This window comes from Hyla sarda, chromosome 4 (assembly GCF_029499605.1).
Source record: "Hyla sarda isolate aHylSar1 chromosome 4, aHylSar1.hap1, whole genome shotgun sequence".
Taxonomy (NCBI): domain Eukaryota; kingdom Metazoa; phylum Chordata; class Amphibia; order Anura; family Hylidae; genus Hyla; species Hyla sarda.
Window position 1 is genome coordinate 32,571,926 of NC_079192.1, and position 17,228 is coordinate 32,589,153.

Here is a 17,228-nt window from a genome sequence, read left to right on the forward strand (position 1 = left end):
GCACCCCGTCAAAATGACAGCCTTCAAAGTAAAAAAAAAAAAAAAAAGAGTTTAATGGCCGCTCTTGACGGGGCACAGTGGTAGTGTGAAGGAAGCCTTAGTCCAATCATAATAAGTATGGAATAGGGCAAGAAGTCCAAGGAGGTAAAAATGTCAGACATTGTATGGTTGGGAGGCACAACTACTACAAAACTGGATATTTGTCTTCTCTCCAATCAATTGTTTTGGGAAACGTTGTTGTATAATGGAAATGTAATCATATTGGTCAGCACCATTGGTAATAAACAAGGTATTTAGTAGAGATAAATGTCCAGTCCAAACCAGTGAACTGTCAGATTTGATTCTGATTGCAAAGTATCCTTTGTTGTACGTCACTCTGAGGTCTCCTTGGACTGTAGCCACCTCTTTCAATCTCTTTACCTCCAAGACATCATACGCCTTATCCAAAGTTATGGTTAGGGTTACAGGGTCCCTAACCCTTACTCTGATGGCAAAAATGGCAGACTCCATTTTGAATCCTTGGTCTAAAATGAATCAAAAAGTTTCAAAATCAGGTAAGTCCAGAGTTTGTAATTTAAAATTTGAAATGGAACAAATTTGAATTGTTCCAAATAGATTTTCTCCTCTAGTATCCAGGTTTAGACGAGTCAAAAACGGGAATACAAAGCTTCATTTTCTTACATAGCCATCATATTTTTCACTTTATATATTTTTTCATAATCCATTATCCTTTCTCCTATCACATTTACCGGTAAGGAAGATAACAATTTATTTATGTTTTTTAAGCATTGGTCATTCCTAGCCTGGAACAGTACGTAAATCTTGAGTCCTGATGAAGACCCAACCATGATCCTAAATGTTACATTGGTAAGGTGCCCATAAACATTATAGAGATTTAGTACAAACATGCAAATTTCAGTGGGATCAGCCAACTATCTAAGGTAAATGAAGGTGACCTGAATCTCAGCCCAAACTCAACATATCCCCCAAAAAAGGACCAGACGTGGACTTTTAACAATTTATGTTCTCCGGACAGATAAACCACAGCCAGGGAGCCTGGCATTGTCTTATTCTGCTTTACAATAAACATATATGCTTGTCCGGGCATTGTGCGGATTTTCAGTGGAGAGAAACATCTGTAGGCGAAACAACTGTTTGATGTATATGTCAATGACTTCAGCAACTTATGATAAATAGCATTGTCAACCAAAGAGAATCAGACACAATGTTAGGTTTCCTTTAAGACCCACATCCAAAGCAGGAAACGCATCTGAGAACACGATAATCTTATCCAATGAGAGTCCTTGTAAGGACAGAACAAAAATATTACAAGAGATATTACGACGGCTGCCAGAGTTTGTAATCTTTATTATTTCCTTTATCCTAAATTTCATAAAACAGCAGCTGTTCCTTTTATCCCTCAGCTGAGTCCTTTAGCAATTTCTGATGTTACATACAGTATTTGTTATGGTGGTCTGCCGAATTTGTTCTAACAAAAAAATGAAGCCATCCACAGAAGAGCAGATGAATGTCCAGTTTTTCTACTGGAGACAAAGTTTGACCATTAGACCTCCTTGGACCAAACCATTTGACTCACTCTAGTACCCATATTAAAGGGGTACTCCGCTGCTCAGAGTTTTGAACAAACTGTTCCGAACGCTGGAGCCGGCGCCCGCCCCCTCAATGCAAGTCTATGGGAGGGGGCGTCACGCCCCCTCCCATAGACTTGCATTGAGGGGCGGGGCGTGACATCATGAGGGGATGGGGCTATGATGTCACGAGCTCCCGCCTCCGGCTCCAGCATTTGGAACAGTTTGTTCCAAACGCTGAGCAACGGTGTACCCCTAGCTTGGAATAATGGAGACTACAGATTGTGAGATGTTTCATAACATTAGAAGATCATTAGATATAATCCGGTGTCATCTGGGTTTTCTGTGGTCCAGCATCTATTCATCAAAAAAAAAAAAAAAAAAGATAGTGGCAAGTGATTGGCTTAAAATAACCTTAAAACATGGTGTTGTTGTTACGCCTAGCGCTCCGGGTCCCCGCTCCTCCCCGGAGCGCTCACGGCGTCTCTCTCCCTGTAGCGCCCCGGTCAGTCCCGCTGACCGGGAGCGCTGCACTGACATGGCCGTCGGGGATGCGATTCGCACAGCGGGACGCGCCCGCTCGCGAATCGCATCCCAAGTCACTTACCCGTCCCGGGCCCCTCCTGTCATGTGCTGGCGCGCGGCTCCGCTCTCTAGGGCGCACGCGCGCCAGCTCTCTGAGACTTAAAGGGCCAGTGCACCAATGATTGGTGCCTGGCCCAATTAGCTTAATTGGCTTCCACCTGCTCCCTGGCTATATCTGCTCACTGCCCCTGCACTCCCTTGCCGGATCTTGTTGCCTTGTGCCAGTGAAAGCGTTTAGTGTTGTCCAAGCCTGTGTTACCTGAACTCTTGCTATCCATCTTGACTACGAACCTTGCCGCCTGCCCCGACCTTCTGCTACGTCTGACCTTGCCTCTGCCTAGTCCTTCTGTCCCACGCCTTCTCAGCAGTCAGCGAGGTTGAGCCGTTGCTAGTGGATACGACCTGGTTGCTACTGCCGCAGCAAGACCATCCCGCTTTGCGGCGGGCTCTGGTGAACACCAGTAGCCTCTTAGAACCGGTCCACCAGCACGGTCCACGCCAATCCCTCGCTGACACAGTGGATCCACAACCTGTAAGCCGAATCGTCACAGTTGTCTTCAAAAAGGACTTATGGTGAGTCTGGGCTCAATGAAGGGTCTTCTGCTACTCTGGTGGGCCAGACTGCCCCTCTATTGTATCACATTTTGTGGATGACTAAAGAAAAAGCAGTAAGCTTTGTTTGTATATTTTTTCAGGATTGAGCACGGATTCAGGATTCTAGTAGGATGTAGTTTGAATAGCGGTAGATATATTGTGTAAGTCCACTCTCTGTAATTCCATCAATAGACATCTGATATTATGGTCATTTTCAAATTTTTTCACATTTTCACTTATTTAATAGCATAACTACTATAAAGATGGCTATATATGGCCTCAGTCTGAATCAATCATTAGATTAGATATAAGAGATAGGATAAAAGGAAGCACAAAGTGTATAGAATAAACTCCACTCATCTCTGATAGACTGACTATTGTATTTTATTTTTGTTACAGAAAAGGGATTTTTTTGCATATGTCGGTGTCCTGTGTCCGAATGGTCCTAGCAGGTGGTGGCCCACACGTCCTGTGATGGAGTGAGATAGGCCCAGTGGCACCCAGTGGGGCTTGTATAAACACATACAGAGTGACTCAAGGGAGGAAGGGACAATACTTGAGATCAGGGCTGCCATCAGAAATTTTGGGGCCCCTTACACAACTCAAGGCCTGCCCCCCACCCCCCCACCCCCAAACCCCCTTGGCCTGCCCCCAATTTTATTTTATCTTCTAGATATATATTTCTAATTAGATTAGAGCATTCATGGAGGGGGTGTGCCGGCCGCGGCTTCCTGCGGGGTACAGACATCAGTTTCCGGCAAACTGCCAGGGCCCCATGCAGGAGATCACAAGGGGCCCAATGCTCAGACTCCCCGCGATCTATAACTTATCCCCTATCCTTGGATAGAGGAGAAGTTATTTTTCACCAGACTACTCCTTTAACAGCCCCCCCCCCCCCCTTCCAAGGCCCAGGCATTTTAGTATAGGCAGCTAATTTTTTTGGTGGGGGTCTGACTGCTGAGACCCCCACCGATCACCTCGGTTGAAGTCGTTCTCCAGCTGTTGGAAAGTTAAAACTCCCTTCATTTTGGAGGGCCTCAGGCAATGGGAGTTGTAGTTTTGTAACATCTGGAGAGACGCAGATTGGACACAGTTTTACCCATCATCACTGCAGAACTTACAAGTGACTACAGCTCTGATGGGACAGTCAGGAGAACACACAATGATATCAGTGACCTGAGTGACGTCTTCTGACTTGAGTCATATCTTCTCTGTTATCTTTTCTTCTTCATCTCGTCCAGAGATCAGGTCTTCCTCCAGCTCCATCTTCTCTGCAGAGTCTGACATCCAGACATCATTGGCTCCTCACTGTGTCAGCAGATCCTCATCCTCTGCATGAAGACAGTAATCATTAAAACCTTGCCAGAAAGTGTACCCTAAATAAAATACTGCCCCACACTGTACCCTGAATATAATACTGCCATACACTGTACCCACTAAATATAATCCTGCCACACACTGTACCCTGAATATAATACTGAGAAGTATGAAAGACAAAAAGGGACAATGCGCCTATCTATGTGCCGTTATCCTTATTACAAGTGACAGGTGAGGAAGCGTAAGGAATGCTCTCACCTGGTGGTGTTATGCTGAGAGCATAACACCTGTTGCAGCTTGAAGGGGCCCAACTGGTGTGGGTAAGTGGAAATCCACGGTGTGCTGCCCGGATCCACCCGTCCGGCCGGACGGTCTGAGAGTATGAGTGGTAGCGGGGAAGAGCGCCAGGATCGGATTCCTTTTTCCCCGCTACCACTGAATATAATACTGCCACACACTGTACCCTAAATATAATACTGCCAGACACTATAACCTGAATATAATACTGCCACACACTGTTCCCACTAAATATAATCCTGCTACACACTGTACCCTGAATATAATACTGCTATACACTGTATCCACTAAATATAATACTGCTATACACTGTACTTACTAAATATAATCCTACCACACACTTTACCCTGAATATAATCCTGCTGTACACTGTACCCACTAAATATAATACTGCTATACACTGTATCCACTAAATATAATCCTGCCACACACTGTAACCTGAATATAATACTGCTGTACACTGTACCCTGAATATAATACTGCCATACACTGTACCCTGAATATAATACTGTTGTACACTGTACCCACTAAATATAATACTGCTGTACACTGTACCTACTAAATATAATCCTGCCACACACTGTACCCTGAATATAATACTGCTGTACACTGTACCCACTAAATATAATACTGCTATACACTGTATCCACTAAATATAATCCTGCCACACACTGTAACCTGAATATAATACTGTCACACACTGTACCCTGAATATAATACTGCTATACACTGTACCCTGAATATAATACTGCTATACACTGTACCCACTAAATATAATACTGCCACACACTGTACCCTGAATATAATCCTGCCACACAATGTACCCACTAAATATAATACTGCCACACACTGTACCCTGAATATAATGCTGCTATACACTGCACCCTGAATATAATACTGCTATACACTGTGCCCACTAAATATAATCCTGCCACACACCGTACCCTTAATATAATCCTGCCACACACTGTACCCACTAAAGATAATACTGCCACACACTGTACCCTGAATATAATACTGCTATACACTGTACCCTGAATATAATACTGCTATACACTGTGCCCACTAAATATAATCCTGCCACACACTGTAACCTGAATATAATACTGCCACACACTGTACCCTGAATATAATACTGCCACACACTGTACCCACTAAATATAATACTGCCACACACTGTACCCTGAATATAATACTGCTATACACTGTACCCTGAATATAATACTGCTATACACTGTACCCTGAATATAATACTGCTATACACTGTGCCCACTAAATATAATCCTGCCACACACTGTAACCTGAATATAATACTGCCACACACTGTACCTTGAATATAATACTGCCACACATTGTACCCACTAAATATAATATTGCCACACACTGTACCCTGAATATAATACTGCTATACACTGTACCCTGAATATAATACTGCTATACACAGTGCCCACTAAATATAATCCTGCCACACACTGTAACCTGAATATAATACTGCCACACACTGTACCCTGAATATAATACTGCCACACACTGTACCCTGAATATAATCCTGCCACACAATGTACCCACTAAATATAATACTGCCACACACTGTACCCTGAATATAATACTGCTATACACTGTACCCTGAATATAATACTGCTATACACTGTGCCCACTAAATATAATCCTGCCACACACCGTACCCTGAATATAATCCTGCCACACACTGTACCCACTAAATATAATACTGCCACACACTGTACCCTGAATATAATACTGCTATACACTGTACCCTGAATATAATACTGCTATACACTGTGCCCACTAAATATAATCCTGCCACACACTGTACCCTGAATATAATCCTGCCACACAATGTACCCACTAAATATAATACTGCCACACACTGTACCCTGAATATAATGCTGCTATACACTGCACCCTGAATATAATACTGCTATACACTGTGCCCACTAAATATAATCCTGCCACACACCGTACCCTTAATATAATCCTGCCACACACTGTACCCACTAAAGATAATACTGCCACACACTGTACCCTGAATATAATACTGCTATACACTGTACCCTGAATATAATACTGCTATACACTGTGCCCACTAAATATAATACTGCCACACACTGTACCCTGAATATAATACTGCTATACACTGTACCCTGAATATAATACTGCTATACACTGTGCCCACTAAATATAATCCTGCCACACACCGTACCCTGAATATAATCCTGCCACACACTGTACCCACTAAATATAATACTGCCACACACTGTACCCTGAATATAATACTGCTATACACTGTACCCTGAATATAATACTGCTATACACTGTGCCCACTAAATATAATCCTGCCACACACTGTAACCTGAATATAATACTGCCACACACTGTACCCTGAATATAATACTGCCACACACTGTACCCACTAAATATAATACTGCCACATACTGTACCCTGAATATAATACCGCTATACACTGTACCCTGAATATAATACTGCTATACACTGTACCCTGAATATAATACTGCTATACACTGTGCCCACTAAATATAATCCTGCCACACACTGTAACCTGAATATAATACTGCCACACACTGTACCCTGAATATAATACTGCCACACACTGTACCCACTAAATATAATACTGCCACACACTGTACCCTGAATATAATACTGCTATACACTGTACCCTGAATATAATACTGCTATACACTGTGCCCACTAAATATAATACTGCCACACACTGTACCCTGAATATAATACTGCTATACACTGTACCCTGAATATAATACTGCTATACACTGTACCCTGAATATAATACTGCTATACACTGTGCCCACTAAATATAATCCTGCCACACACTGTAACCTGAATATAATACTGCCACACACTGTACCCTGAATATAATACTGCCACACATTGCACCCACTAAATATAATATTGCCACACACTGTACCCTGAATATAATACTGCTATACACTGTACCCTGAATATAATACTGCTATACACTGTGCCCACTAAATATAATCCTGCCACACACTGTAACCTGAATATAATACTGCCACACACTGTACCCTGAATATAATACTGCCACACACTGTACCCTGAATATAATCCTGCCACACAATGTACCCACTAAATATAATACTGCCACACACTGTACCCTGAATATAATACTGCTATACACTGTACCCTGAATATAATACTGCTATACACTGTGCCCACTAAATATAATCCTGCCACACACCGTACCTTGAATATAATCCTGCCACACACTGTGCTCACTAAATATAATCCTGCCACACACTGTAACCTGAATATAATACTGCCACACACTGTACCCTGAATATAATACTGCCACACACTGTACCCACTAAATATAATCCTGCCACACACTGTACCCACTGAATATAATACTGCTATACACTGTACCCTGAATATAATACTGCTATACACTGTGCCCACTAAATATAATCCTGCCACACACCGTACCCTGAATATAATACTGCTATACACTGTACCCACTAAATATAATCCTGCCACACACTGTACCCTGAATATAATACTGCTATACACTGTACCCTGAATATAATACTGCTATACACTGTACACACTAAATATAATCCTGCCACACACTATACCCACTAAATATAATACCTCTTATCCTCTGTGTCCTCATCATTCCTCATCACCCCCATAACCCCCGCCAAACCTCTCCTCATCACTACTATAACCCCCCCGCACCTCTCATCACTACTATAACCCCCCCACACCTCTCATCACTACAACCCCCGCACCTCTCCTCATCACTACTATACCCACCGCATCTCTCCTCATCACTACTATAACCCCCCCGCACCTCTCATCACTACAACCACCTGCACCTCTCCTCATCACTACTATAACCCACCAGCACCTCTCCTCATCACTACTATAACCCCCCCCCCCCGCACCTCTCCTCATCACTACTATAACCCCCGCACCTCTCCTCATCACTACTATAACCCCCCTGCACCTCTCCTCATCACTACTATAACCCCCCCCCCCGCACCTCTCCTCATCACTACTATAACCCCCCCCGCACCTCTCCTCATCACTACTATAACCCCCCCCACATAACATAATATAATACTGCCACACACTGTTCCCACTAAATATAATCCTGCCACACACTGTACCCTGAATATAATACTGCTATACACTGTATCCACTAAATATAATACTGCTATACACTGTAGCCACTAAATATAATCCTGCCACATCACCCCCATAACCCCCCTCTCATCACCCCCATAACCCCCCCTGCATCTCTCATCACCCCCATAACACCCCCTGCACCTCTCATCACCCCCATAACACCCCCCTGCACCTCTCATCACCGCCATAACCCCCACTCTCATCACCCCCATAACCCCCTGCATCTCTCATCATCCCCATAACCCCCCCTGCATCTCTCATCACCCCCCATAACCCCCCCCCTGCATCTCTCATCACCCCCATAACCCCCCTACATCTCTCATCACCCCCATAACCCCCCACTCATCACCCCCATAACCCCCCTCCATCTCTCATCACCCCCATAACCCCCCTCTCATCACCCCCATAACCCCCCTGCATCTCTCATCACCCCCATAACCCCCTCTCATCACCCCCATAACACCCCCTGCATCTCTCATCACCCCTATAACTCCCCCTGCACCTCTCATTACCCCCATAACCGCCCTCTCATCACCCCCATAATCTCCCCATGAACCTAATCACCCCCATAACACCCCCTCCACCTCTCATTACCCCCATAACCCCCCTCTCATCACCCTCATAACCTCCCCATGCACCTAATCACCCCCATAACACCCCCTCCACCTCTCATTACCCCCATAACCCCCCCTCTCATCACCCCCATAACCCCCCCTCTCATCACCCCCATAACCTCCCCATGCACCTCATCACCCCCATAACCTCCCCATGCACCTCTCATCACCCCTATAACACCCCAAGCACCTCTTCCCCTGCACCTCTAATCACCATTGTAGTCTGCAAACAACAACACCCCCTGCGCCCGCCCCCACCCGTTCACTTACCCTGCCGCGGGGTTCGGTGCAGCTGCTGCTCCTGTCACAGTGTTCCACTGCACGGGGAGGATCCGTCGGGAGGATGCTGGACTGGAGATCGTGCAGGGACAGGTCAGGTGACTGGAGTAGACGTGCGTGTCTGCGCGGGGCACGTTGACTCCCATCAGCCCCTGGCCTGTCTGGCCCTGCCGTACTTCTTAAGGGGCCCGCGCCCTAGAAAGAGTGGGCCTTATAGTTCTGCGGGCCCCCGGGACTATGAGGCCCGTTCATAGTTCTGACGGGCACCCAGCCAGGAGTCAGTGAGTGACAGTCGCAGTCACCCACTGACAAGCCGGGGGGAAAAAAAGATACAGGGACGTCCGGGCCTCCCTGAAGCTCCGGGCCCCATACAAGTGTATGGGTTGTACCCCCCTGATGGCGGCCCTGCTTGAGATGCAAATACTTTCCAACACAACTATTGGGCTGCTGTCCCTTTATCTCAGTCTACTCAGCTTTAGGCCATTCTCTCACTTTCAGGTCAACTCTTGGCAACTCTTGGGTTACACAGTCCATAGGAAAAAGCAAAGTCGGCACTGCCGCGTGCCCCCTATATATGTCCACAGCTTGCTCTTCTACTGTTCTCCGTCTCACTGCTTTAAGATCGGGTGCTCAATCCAAGGCATAAACATCCATAATATCCAAATAGCAGAAACTGATAAGATATGTTCTCCTACCTGGTGTCTGGACCAGTTGAGGTTACAAATGACAGGTAAGATACCATGAATCATCCTATTGACAGTAGGTCAGCTCAATTTCCCTTCAGTGTTTTATTACCACACCAGGGGGAATCTTCACCGGACTGACATATATGTAAGGACAACTCTCAAATACATATTTTCTAGCCAAAGCTGAATAATAGTGTTGAGCGGCATAGGCCATATTCGAATTCGCGAATATATGGACGAATATTCGTCATCTATCCGTGAATATTCGCGTTTTATTTTCGCATATGCAAAAATTCGCATATGCGAAAATTAGCATATGCAAATTTTTGCATATGCGAAAATTCGCACACCAGTTTCACACAGTAGTATTAGAGCCTGCTTTACACCACACAAGCTGGAAGCAGAGAGGGATGATCACTGTTATATGTACTGTTAAAAAAAAAACAATATTCGTAATTACGAATATATAGTGCTATATTCGTGAATATTTGCGAATTCGCGAATATGCGATATTCACGAATAAAATTCGTAATGCGAATATTCGCGAGCAACACTACTGAATAATAGAAGGGGAACAGGTGATCCAGTCCCCCAGAAATCTTCCACCATTCACCTTGTGGGCCACAGACTTCAAGTTTAGCCAAAAACTTACCAGGCCCCATTTTCCAAGAAGACCAGCACAGTACTACGACATCTAAACTCGGCGTGTGTCTTGCCCTTATAAACGCAGATATTGGAACAGAAGTGTAATGCCGAGCGCTCCGGGTCCTGCTGCTTCCCCAGAGCGCTCGCGGCGTTACTCTGCTTGCAGCGCTCTGGTCGGCGCTGCTGACCGAGAGCGCTGCTACTCTGTCACCGGAGGGGATGCGATCCGCGGGACGGGACGTGCCCACTCACGGATCGCATCCCATGTCTCTTCTCACCTGCCCCGTCCTTCCTCTGTCCCGTCCCGGCGCGCACGGCCCCGCTCTCTAGGGCACGCGCACCGGCTCTCTGAAATTTAAAGGGCCAGTGCACCACTAATTGGTGCCTGGCCCAATCAAGTCCAATCACTGTTTTCCCTATAAAACATCACTTCCCCTTCCTGTCCCTGCCGGATCTTGTTGCCTAGTGCCTAGTGAAAGCGTACCAGTGTGCCCTTTGCCTGTGTTTCCAGAATCTTGCTGTTGCCCCTGACTACGAACCTTGCCGCCTGCCCTGACCTTTCTGCTACGTCTGACCTTGCCTTGCCTTGTCCTTTTGTACCGCGCCATTTCAGCTGCCAGAGAGGTTGAGTCGCTACCGGGTGGAACTACCTGGGGGTTACCTGCCGCAGCAAGTCCATCCCGCTTTGCAGCGGGCTCTGGTGAATACCAGTAACCCCTTAGACTCCGTTCCCCTGGTACGGCCCACGCCATCACCTCTCTGGCACAGATGATCCACTTCCAGTGTCCTCGCCCTCCGCCAGCCCGGATCCCGGCAGTAGATCCGGCCATGGATTCCGCTGAGGTGCCACTACCTAGCCTTGGAGACCTTACCTCCGTTGTGGCCCAATAGTCTCAACAGGTAGTCCAACAAGGACATCAGTTGTCACAACTGACTGCAATGGTTCAGCAACTTCTGCCTCTACAGCCATCTTCTCCACCAATTCCTCAACTGCAAGCTGCCGCTTCCAGCACCAGAGTCCGTCTTTCTCTTCCGGACAAGTTTGATGGGGACTCTAAGTTGTGCCGTGGCTTCCTGACCCAGTGTTCTCTGCACTTGGAGCTGTTGGCTGACCAATTTTCCACTGAACGGTCAAAGGTAGCATTCGTGGTCAGCTTATTCTCTGGAAAGGCGTTGTCTTGGGCCACTCCGCTTTGGGACCGCAACGATCCTGCCACCACTTCAGTCCAGACCTTCTTCTCAGAAGTACGCTCTGTCTTTGAGGAACCAGCCCTGGTTTCTTCAGCCGAGATAGCTTTGTTGAATCTTGTTCAAGGAAACTTTACAGTGGGCGATTACGCCATTCAGTTCCAGACTCTTGCCTCAGAATTAGCGTGGAATAATGAGGCTCTCTGCGCGACCTTCAAGAAAGGTTTATCCAGCCACATCAAAGATGTTCTGGCCGCACGAGAGATACCCTCAACCCTGTCTGAACTAATCCATTTGGCCTTCCGCATTGATATGCGTTTTTCAGAAAGGCGATCTTGTTCACACCAGGCGGTTTCCCCGCCTAACACCTCTCTTCCAGCATCCGCTGCAACCTGTGACTGTGCTTTCCGCCGAGGAGGCTATGCAAGTGGATCGGTCTCGCCTGACCCAACTTGAGAGGACTCGCCTCAGGAATGAGAACCTTTGCCTTTACTGTGCGAGCTCCGAGCATTTCTTGAAGGACTGTCCTATTCGTCCTCCGCGTCTGGGAAGACGCACGCACCTAGTAAACGTGGGAGAGGCGTTACTGGGTGTGGATTCTACCTCTCCACGCCTGACTATTTCTGTACGGATTTCTTTGCCTGCTAAAGCCGAGGTCTTACCACCACACAGACCCTTTGACTGCCCTATTGACTTGCTTCCTGGTACTTCTCCATCTCGTGGCAAGATTTATCCTCTCTCTGCCCCAGAGACCCAAGCCATGTCCGAGTATGTTCAAGAAAATCTAAAAAAAGGATTTATCAGAAAATCTTCGTCTCCTGCTGGAGCAGGGTTCTTCTTCATTGCTAAGAAAGATGGAACCCTACATCCATGCATCGATTACCGCAGTTTAAATAAAATTACCGTTAAGAACCGTTATCCACTCCCCCTTATCTCAGAACTGTTTGACCTTCTGCGGGGAGCAAAATTTTTTACCAAACTCGATCTAAGAGGGGCTTATAATCTTATCCGTATACGTGAAGGAGACGAGTGGAAGACTGCATACAACACCCGTGACGGACATTTTGAGTATCTTGTCATGCCTTTCGGCCTTTGCAACGCCCCAGCAGTTTTCCAGGACTTTGTCAATGAAATTTTTCGTGACATGCTATATACCTGTGTAGTAGCCTACCTGGATGACATTCTTATTTTTTCTTCTAACCCTGAGGAACATCGCCTCCATGTCCGTCAGGTGTTACAGCGCCTACGCAAAAATCACCTTTGTGCTAAGATTGAAAAATGTCTCTTTGAACCCAGCAGTCTAACTTTCTTGGGTTACATTGTGTCCAGCCAAGGCCTTCAAATGGATCCTGACAAACTCTCTGCGGTTCTGGATTGGCCACGCCCCTCTGGATTGCGAGCTATCCAACGCTTCCTCGGGTTCGCTAACTACTATCGTCAATTTATTCCCCACTTCTCCACCATCATTGCACCTATTGTAGCATTGACCAAAAAAGACGCGAACCCGAGATCCTGGCCACCAATGGCGGAGGAGGCCTTTAATCTTCTCAAGGCTGCCTTCGCTTCTGCACCTGTTCTGTCCATGCCTGACCCCTCGAAGCCTTTTATCCTCAAAGTAGATGCTTCTTCTGTCGGTGCCGTTGCCGTTTTAACTAAAAAAAACACTACTGGGAAAAATCGCACAAGTGTTTTTTTCTCCAAGACCTTCTCTTCTGCAGAAAAAAAATATTCGACTGGAGATCGTGAGCTTTTGGCTATTATATTGGCACTCGAGGAGTGGAGACATCTTTTAGAGGGGTCCCTGCATCCCACCATCATTTACACGGACCATAAAAATTTATCGTATCTCCAGACTGCCCAGCAATTAAATCCTCGCCAAGCTAGATGGACATTGTTTTTTGCCCGCTTCAATTTTTTAATTAATTTTCGTCCAGCCGACAAGAACGTCAGAGCTGACGCACTATCACGTTCCACCAATGTTTCCGAATCTGAAGCCCCTCCACAGCACATCATACCTCCTAAGTGTCTCATCTCCTCCACTCCTACCACTCTTGTGCAAGTTCCTCCAGGGAAGACTTTTGTACCTCCACGCCTTCGCCTCAAGATTCTTAAATGGGGACACTCTTCTCTTTTGGCTGGACATGCTGGTGTCAAGAAGTCGGTGCAGTTGATTTCCAGACACTATTGGTGGCCCTCCTTGGAGAAGGATGTGACTGATTTTGTTCGGGCTTGTACTACCTGTGCCCGTGACAAGACTCCACCACAGAAGCCGGCAGGTCTCCTCCTTCCTTTACCTGTACCTGAACAGCCATGGTCCCATATTGCTATGGACTTCATCACCGATCTGCCACCATCCCGCAATTATACAGTCATCTGGGTGGTCGTTGATCGTTTTTCTAAAATGGCTAATTTTGTTCCTCTGCCGGGTCTTCCTTCAGCACCACAATTGGCGAAATTTTTTCTTCATATTTTTCGCTTCCACGGGCTTCCCACGCACATTGTCTCAGACAGAGGTGTCCAGTTTGTTTCTAAATGTTGGAGGGCACTCTGCAGTCAATTAAAAATCAAACAAAATTTTTCTTCTGCTTACCACCCTCAATCCAACGGTCAAGTGGAAAGAGTAAATCAGATACTTGGTGACTACCTGTGACATTTTGTCTCCTCTCGCCAAGATGATTGGGTGGACCTCCTGCCCTGGGCTGAATTTTCGTACAATTTTAAAAACTCTGAGTCTTCTTCCAAATCCCCATTTTTTGGGGTGTACGGCCGTCACCCACTTCCCCCCCTCCCTATCCCCAAAGTCAAAAAAACAAATCAACCCTGTCTCTTACCAACTTCATCTGCCCTCCTCTCTCCGTATTCCTAACTCTTTCCATGTCTCTCTACTCAAACCTGTTGTTCTTAACCGCTATTCTCCCAAAGTCACTCTTCCTGCTCCTGTCTCTGGATCCTCTGATATCTTCTCTGTGAAAGAGATCCTCGCCTACAGGGTTGTCCGTGGTAAAATATTTTTTCTTGTTGATTGGGAAAATTGTGGCCCCGAAGAGAGGTCTTGGGAACCAGAGGTCAATATCCTTGACAAGGAACTCATTCGTAAATTTCTGGGTTCCAAAAAGAAGGGGAGACCCAAGGGGGGGGGGTACTGTAACGCCGAGTGCTCCAGGTCACGCTGCTTTCCCGGAGCGCTTGCGGCGTTACTCTGCTTGCAGCGCTCTGGTCGGCGCTGCTGACCGAGAGCGCTGCTACCCTGTCACCGGAGGGGATGCGATCCGCGGGACGGGACGTGCCCCCTCACGGATCGCATCCCATGTCTCTTCTCACCTGCCCCGTCCTTCCTCTGTCCCGTCCCGGCACAGAAAGCGTTCCAGTGTGTCCTTTGCCTTTGTTTCCAGAATCTTGCTGTTGCCCCTGACTACGAACCTTGCCGCCTGCCCTGACCTTTCTGCTACGTCTGACCTTGCCTTGCCTTGTCCTTTTGTACCGCGCCATCTCAGCTGCCAGAGAGGTTGAGTCGCTACCGGGTGGAACGACCTGGGGGTTACCTGCCGCAGCAAGTCCATCCCGCTTTGCGGGGGGCTCTGGTGAATACCAGTAACCCCTTAGACTCCGTTCCCCTGGTACGGCCCACGTCATCACCTCTCTGGCACAGAGGATCCACTTCCAGTGTCCTCACCCTCCGCCAGCCCGGATCCTGACAAGCAGAACCAGTTAATTTCAATAAGCCAGAATTGCTTGCCAGACACCTGATCCCAGGTTGCTCACCCCTTTTTCTCCAACTGGTTACTGGTCTGTACCACCATCACAAATACAGATGAGGACAAAATTATTAGTACCTTCTATTAAAGAGAGAAAAAACCACAATGGACATTACTTGTAAATTGTGGTTAATCAGAATTATTATGAAAAACTAAATAATTAAACTGTCCTGGACAAAAATGATGGTCCCTGAACGTAATATTTTGTTGCACAACCTTTTGAGGGGGTTACTGGAATCCAGTTATTTCTGTAACTCTCAATGAGACTTCTGCACTTGTCTCCAGGTATCTTGGCCCACTCCTGATAAGATCCTGCTCCAGCTGTCTCAGGTGTGAAGATGTCTTCTCCAGACTGCAGGTATCTTGGCCCACTCCTCATAAGATCCTGCTCCAGCTGTCTGTGATAGCCTGGGGGATGTAGGGTATGGGGAGTGTAGCTGTGCGGTTATCAAAGGGGCCTTATTAACCCTTGCTATTCGTGATGCAAGGGTGAGGGCTCCTCAAAACGCTTATCTTACCGCCACCCTTCCCAAGAGCGATATGGAGGTAGATTATAAGAATAGATTGTCCACAACCGGAGAGTTTTCTGAAACAGTAATAACTTTTACTGAAGGTTTTCTGCAAGCTTCAATAATACAACAGTCTCTAAGCATAACAACGTTTTTCCTTGGAGATTGACAAAGGTTGGGACTTTAGCATTTAGAGTCTTTTAGTACTATGCGTTGCCCCACTGGATTTAGGGGTTAGTTGCAGTCCAGTAGTCACGCTAGCATTAGCGGGGATTTAGATTTGAACTCACGGTTTTGGTTCCGCTGAGACCGGTAGGTTTTTGAGGCCTAGCGTAGTGCTGGGCGATATGGCCTAAAATTAATATCACAGTATTGTTTTTTACTATCCCGGTATCACGGTATTACCGCCTGTCCCCCCCCCCCCCCGCTCAAATGTGCTCCCCGCGAGCGCTACCATCACCGCTAGCGGGGTCCCTGTGCCCAATAGCGGTGCCAAATGTGCCCCCCGCGAGCGCTACCATCACCGCTAGCGGGGTCCCTGTGCCCACTAGCGGTGTCAAATGTGCCCCTCGCGAGCGCTACCATCATCGCTAGCAGGGTCCCTGTGCCCACTAGCGGTGTCACAAGAATTCCGAGCACGGCCCTGTTCCCCGTCCCTGTCAGCTCTTAGGGTACGGGAACAGATTTAAAAGCGTCGCACGCAGCTAACGTAGTACTGCGCAGGTGCAGCACTACGCAAATAGCGTAGGGCTAACGTAGGCAGCACTAGGAGCCTAGCGTTAGCCCTACGCTGTTTGCGTAGTACTGCGCATGCGCAGTACTACGTTAGCTGCTCGCGAGGCTTTTAAATCTGTTCCCGTACCCTAAGAGCTGACAGGGACGGGGAACAGAGCCGTGCTCGGCATTCTTGTGACACCGCTAGTGGGCACAGGGACCCCGCTAGCGGTGATAGTAGCGCTCGCGGGGG